This window comes from Chinchilla lanigera, unplaced genomic scaffold (assembly GCF_000276665.1).
Source record: "Chinchilla lanigera isolate Chin_1 unplaced genomic scaffold, ChiLan1.0 scaffold00020, whole genome shotgun sequence".
In the NCBI taxonomy this organism is placed as follows: domain Eukaryota; kingdom Metazoa; phylum Chordata; class Mammalia; order Rodentia; family Chinchillidae; genus Chinchilla; species Chinchilla lanigera.
Window position 1 is genome coordinate 29,549,420 of NW_004955421.1, and position 6,000 is coordinate 29,555,419.

A 6,000-nucleotide genomic window follows, 5' to 3' on the forward strand; every position below is an offset into this window, starting at 1 on the left:
TCTCTCTCAGTTGTATTTTCCTATATTTCAAGTCAAATATAAATAGGCCACTTGAGCCCCTTTAACTGAGAAAAACCACACTTGCTTTGAACCTTTCCTGAGAAATGGAATTGCTTTTGTGCCCATTTATCACTTTTCACTCACTTTCTTTTAAACATCACTAGCTATCATACCGAAAAAGAGAATAATATTCTATTAATCCCTCTTCAACTTGTCCACATTAAAGAATTGAACATTTATAAAGAGAGAGCTTAAACTTAGCTCCTTTCTAAGGAGTAGATTGTGATCGGCAAGTCTAAATAAATGGAACTGTTAAACTGTTAAAAGGTACAATCGCTAGCAAACTGCTTACAGGGAGGAGCAGGAAACATGCCTGAGAGAGAGCAAGCTCCCCCTCACTGGCAGTGTTTGAATATAGCTGACCCGTCTCTTGGCTAACAGTGTCTCAGAATTTCGTACAGTGGCACTGAAATGCGTTTCAGACCTTTCCCGCCTACACCCCCAGTAGGTCTGAGGTTAACTCTGAAGCAGCCACACTGAGGACAGCTCTTTCTGTTACAAGGCAGCTTGTGGATTTCGCGGTTCAGTCTGAGCCATCCTGCCCCACAGTGTTCTGCAATAGCAAGGCCCTGGCAGAAGCCAGAAATGGTACCTAGAATTTTCTTTTGGGAATTATAGAACAAATACATCTCATCAGGTAGTTCTTAGAGGTCCAGAGCAGTGTTAACGGGCAAGAAGAAGAGAAAAATCTCACAAAACTGATGGCATTTCCCAAGACCGTCCTGATTGATATTTTTGTAGTATTGTACTGTGGATTGAACACCGAACCTTCACACTCAGAGATACATGCCTTGCCCACTTTTATTTTTTATTTTGAGACAAGGTCTTATTAAGTTGCCCAGGGTAGGTTTAAATTTGCAATCCTCCTCCTCAGAGTCCAGAATCTCAGAGTTCCGGATTACAGAAATGTGTTGCACACCTGACTGCTCTCCTGATTCTTAGCTCCTGGGACATCCACCTGGGAAATGAGCAAGCTCCGAGGCAGGCTACCAAGACAACAGCATGCTGAGCCCGGTGGCCGTACTCAGAGGTGGGATTTGCCAGAAAGAGCAGAGCACTCTTGTAAAAATTTTGCTGATACCAGATGCATGTTTTACAGTTTTACTACTCCAGCTGCAAAATGGGTGATGATTCTGATAGTCCCCAACTGAGATATTAAATAAATCTGTTTCTTCCTCTTCGGTAAACAATGTGACTAGGGGTAATTCAGCCAAGTTCCCTCTGGTGTGGTGTGTGTGTGTGTGTGTGTGTGTGTGTGAGAGAGAGAGAGAGAGAGAGAGAGAGAGAGAGAGAGAGGGAGAGAAAGAGAGGGAGAGAGAGAGACAGAAAAAGAGACAGAGAGAGAGAGGGAGAGAGAGAGAGAGACAGGGAGAGAGAGAGATTACCTGCAAGGTAAATGCAAGAATTAGAAATATGTGAGCACCTGGAACACCATATTAAGCAAATAAAAACTAAATAATGAATAAGAGCTTTTCCTTCTCCCCGGATTAGTCTGCCTCTGATTGTGCAGTCTTGTAAACAACCCAATAGTACTGGAAGTGAGGGAGTCACTACTTATTAGTGCTGTGACCTTGGACAAAATATTTAATCTTAACTCTCTTATCTTTTTACCAAAAATTATGGTAATAAAAATGATAGAGCTGTTATAGGAAACTACCAGTGCACGTAAGACACAAAGAAAAATATTTGGTTTGCAGTCAGCATTCAATAAATGCTAACTTGGAATATATATTCTTTGCTGTAACTGGCCTACAAAAACAACTAAGGAAAGTAGAACAGACTGATGCTTTGTAAGGTCTCAATTGAGTACAACTATTTAAGAAGGCATGCCTCTAGCTACATTCATTATAGCTTTCACAAATGCCATTTTTATATTAATGATAAAAGATTTATTTGAAATCAAGTTACTCAAATATATGTACTTTTAGCATTTAAATTAACTTCTTGTCCCAAACTCTAAATGGAGAAATACGTCACCTTTTCTTCAAGCAATCAAGGCTCATTGTTAATTCAAAAGTTAGTGACATTTTCAGACTATTTCCACATACTGGAGTATAATATCTATATCTGTCCTCCGTCTCTCCTGGAATGATTAAAAGTTGTTTCATTTATATGGGTGTTGAATTTGACAGGGTAATTCAAGAAGTATAATAGCAACTAATGAGGGCTGGAAATGCAACTTTTCATTGTCGTAAAATTTCCTCCAGGTGGAAGAGCAGCCTGAGACATTTTCTCTCTACCACCCAAAGCCCCTCTTGGCCCAAATGTCCATCTAAACACTGAGAATGAAAACATTCCACTCCTCTATGATCATATAAAAATATTCGCTGTGGTCTTCACCAAGACAGCCGAACAAATTTGTCACTTTAATCTATATTTTTCCACCGGGCATCCATGATGCAAACATTAGAGAAAAAGAAAAAGAGGCATTGTGAAACATTCTGGAGCAGCAGAGGCTTCATTTGGCTCATTTTCACCCTGTCATGTTAACCTAGTGAGGAGCCACATTATTCAGGGCAATTATTAATTCATCATCGTGCAAGAATATATTTAAGAATGGCACTAATTTTAAATTATATATATATTTTCTAAGATAAGTAAATTTCATTAGAAGAGTATTACTGATAACAAGAAGTTATAATATTTGCCCTTTGTTTTCCCATGGGTTCTGTTTAACATGTTAGTATCCAGGAAAAAGTGAGTTATTTTTTTTTAAATGACTTGAAAACTTGAACACTCTAAAGCTTTAAATTGAGAGTAATTATTTAAGAAAAGATGGTCACCACCCGTAGAAAAGCAGAGTCGCTTTTCAAGAGTATCCTAGCCTTCATCAGACTTGTAGTTTTGGCCAGTGATCGAGACTTAGGAATCACTATTACAGCTCCAATCAAGAAAGAACGCCACCATTAAAGAATAAAACGCATGACATGTGATACTATCCTCTCCTGCTCTGAGCCTGGCAAGGGAGTGGATACAAAGGATTATCTAGAAACAAGATTTACATCATCACTGGCAGAAAAATAAATTACCAAGTATCTGATGTTATCTATAACAGGGACACGTGATGGAAGATACCCCAGTATTTCAGAATAAAATGATTTGTTACAGCAGTACCACTGTGCTGCTTTGTGTGCCTGCTTCTGTTGAGTTAAAAAAAAGTGCTCTCCAGATTTCAAACAGTTGCCTTTCAAAAGTGAATGAATATTCAACATATGACATTTTTGTATAATAAAGGTAATTCTCTTTGTGTGGGGGAAATTAATGCTCTGGCCATCACACTGAGCTACATCCACAGCCCATATTTTTTTATTTTAAGACATAATCTCACAAATTGCTAATTTGCTATGTGGGCTCAAACTTGCAAATCCTTCTGTCTCTGCTTCCCAGACTGCTGGGAATTATAGGCATGTGACGCCAGGTCTGTGAGAAAGATCATTCTTTAAACTGTCAAAGATTAAGCAAAAGTAACTAAAAATTGTTGATTGATTGGAAATTTTTAACTGAATATATTCATATTGAAAAGTTCAAATTTTATACCTTTAAAGTTCTCTTATTCATATCATTATTTGACTTATTTGTAGTAATAACTGAAACCTCCTTTTTAAATATTTGTGTCTGCCAAGATTCCTCAAGGTAGAGAGGTACAGCTTCTTTGTATACTTGAAGCATCGCACTCTGTCTTTTCCAAATTTTCCCTCCAGACTTACTGTCCCTCTGCTCCCTACTTTCACTTGCTCCTGTGCTTCTGATGACTTCTTTCTCATTATATGTGCTGCAAAGCCAGGACCCCGTGTGAAGTTTTGCTTCAAGAAGAAGCAAGGAAAACCTCAGCATCAGCCTAATGAAAAGTGCATTGGTGTCCGCACATGCACTTTGTAGCACTAGTTTTTTACTCTACACAGTAGGTTGATTTGAGTCTTTTACACTTTGGGTTTGTGCACAATCTTGTGGACAATTCTGTTTGCTTCAAAAGAGGCCTCAGGATGAGTAGGGGCACTTTGCCTGCAACCCCAACAGTAATCCAGGGATTAAGAAAAGATAGGTGTCCAGAGAGAAGCCCAAGGCTTATTGAAGGGAACATAAAAAGTACTAAAATCATTCAATGTGACATATAAATAGATGGGAAGTGACTAAAAGATGTTTTTAAATCTATGAGAGAAATATGGCAACCGATTCTCCAGAGAGGGGAGGAGAGGGGCACAGGAGAGGTCGGGAAACTTCAGTCTCATGTGAGGATGTCCAGAGGAAGCGAGGCCCACTGAGGGCACCTGCTACTGCAGACACAGTACAGAGACCATTTCCCTGGAGACTGTCACAAAACAACAGGCAGAGTCACACTTCCCTGCCAAATCTCCTTAGCATTTTCCGAATAATTAGATTCCAAAAACTCTTTATTGAATAATATCAAAACATATCACCTATAGAAGTGCTTTAAGTAAGGACTGGAGACAACTGTCCTGAAGAAAACCTGGTAGAATCATGTGCATGTTTAAACCTTAACATCCATGATGTATGTGAGCAAACGTTATAGCATAGATCGTATGATTTAAAACTGTAAAGATATCCTAAACACTTTCAGAGTGCATTACGATCTTTTCAATTTCATGACTATACTTATTTTAGTTAACATGTGTTGTGTCCTAGAGAAATATTTAAGTTTGTACCAGCTTTTAAGGGCTTAAATGATATTTTGCTTCTATAAATACAGATTGGTTTGCTTAACTACATCCAGCTATCATATGGAATCCACTAGAATGACAGTAGATCAGAAAAACTGCAAAGTGTTTGTTTTGGAAAGTAACTACTGGATTTATGAAAAGCTTATTAGAGCTAAAGTTGGGTTACTAATGAATAGTTGCGCATTTATATTACTTTCAGTTAAGTAATACTGGTTGTTTTGATAATGAGTAAAATTCAATTAAAGTATTTTTATTGCACATACATACATTTTTTAAAAAATGTATCTACTGGAAAGATTACATGAATATTATATTGCTTCTAAAGCACTAACAATAATTGGAAATTTTGTAATAAGCATAAATTAGGTGCAGAAATCTTGCTAAGTAGATGACAACACTAGGCAGATTCATTTTCAGACATGCAGTACAAATAGAGGAATTATAAACCAAGAAATTCAGAAGAAAGCAAGTACTTACTGGGTAGGAAGAGTCAGCTGGATAAAAAATGCTTTTTAGTACAGATTAGGTGTCTTTATGTTGTCTGAACTCAGATGGTAAGTGAGGAAAGATGTGTTGGGGGGTCATTTTCTCAAAGGCACAGCACTGTACCGGGCACATAGAGGATTTCAGAAAAGTGACACTGTTGCCGTCTTCTCTAGTAAACAAATTCGTTATGGATTGCATTTGTATACGTGCACATGTATGTTCCGTGGATGGGCACACATGTATATGCATGGCCACATGTGTGTAAATGTAAGAAACTACAAGCTCAGCATCTATCCTGCTTTACTCACAGGATGCTTAACATAAGGAGGACATTATCATTTAATTTAGATTGTTTTATGGACCGAGTTTAGATAGTAGCTAAAAGCTACTATCAGTTTAGATAGTAGCTAAAAGCAATTATGTTTCTAAGATTTATATCTTTAAAATCAATAGCATTTCATTATAATGTCTTTCAATGCTAGCACTGCTATTCTATTTTTCTCTGCAAAGAAAAATACATTCTTCTAAGATAGTACATGCACCAGGTTCATTTCTAAGATCATGTTCATTGACACCTTTGGTAGCAGTTTCAAAAGGGAAAACTGATAATTATACTTTAAACAGAAAGAAGTAAAAATAACAATAAAACAGTTTCAAAATAGGCTAACAGGAGAGTAACAATAATTAATACATTGCATATTATTATACTCATAGTAGTTGTTAACAGTACAAGATATAGGCATGAAATATTGTCAAAAAACTATTAGCACAAAAC